Genomic DNA, 819 nt, shown 5'->3' on the forward strand with positions numbered 1-819 from the left:
CACACACACACACACAATTTAAGACAATTCAGTGGGCTACTTACTGAACTTAGACAATAGAAGCAAAGTATCGATACTGTCGCGCTAGTATCTCCCTGATACCAGCGTTAGTTATCGATACTATTGATGTTTGGATCCACCTCTAGTGAAAACTCTTATAAAGGTAAATTTTTGCCCATTTGTGTTTTAGGACACCACACGTTGCAGTTATTATGGAAATTATGTTCTTTCTGTACCAATGTCTTGCTTTGCAGCTTTAAATTACCCTAGATTAAAATTAGAATTTAAAACATGCATAATAGACAGTCATTCAAAACTGCTCATCCCTGCGATGAGACTTGGGTACAATGAAGCAGAATGTCTTTGGAAAACATCGGAGTTCTGCAGCCTCCCTGCAGGCAGAAACAACAGCTGCTAAAACACATGCTCTCCTGTCCTCTCCAGCGCTCCTGTCTTACACTTTCCATCATAAAACTAGCATGGAGTCCATATGATACACCATACCCAAGAGTTCTGTACTAACACATTCACACGCATTAGTAATAACATTACAGCTCAGAGATTTTAGAGCTATGGTTTCCACATATGAAGCTGGGAAAGTACCAGATGCCTCCACAGCAAAAAAAAAAAAGTAAAAGAAAAAAAAATTAGATATGGCTCTTTTTGTTTCAACAGTCCATCCTGTGCAAGTGTAAGCAAGTAGCTGTGCAAAATCCAGTTCTTTACCATTTGGTAAAGGGTATTTCCTATTTCCTAACAATAACACTTAGCAAGGAAAAAGAGGGATTAAAAACTGCAGGCACATGCAATGTAAACAAA

This window comes from Pundamilia nyererei, unplaced genomic scaffold, assembly GCF_000239375.1.
Source record: "Pundamilia nyererei isolate P.nyererei 1_Seehausen unplaced genomic scaffold, PunNye1.0 scaffold00002, whole genome shotgun sequence".
NCBI classification, from domain to species: Eukaryota; Metazoa; Chordata; class Actinopteri; order Cichliformes; family Cichlidae; genus Pundamilia; species Pundamilia nyererei.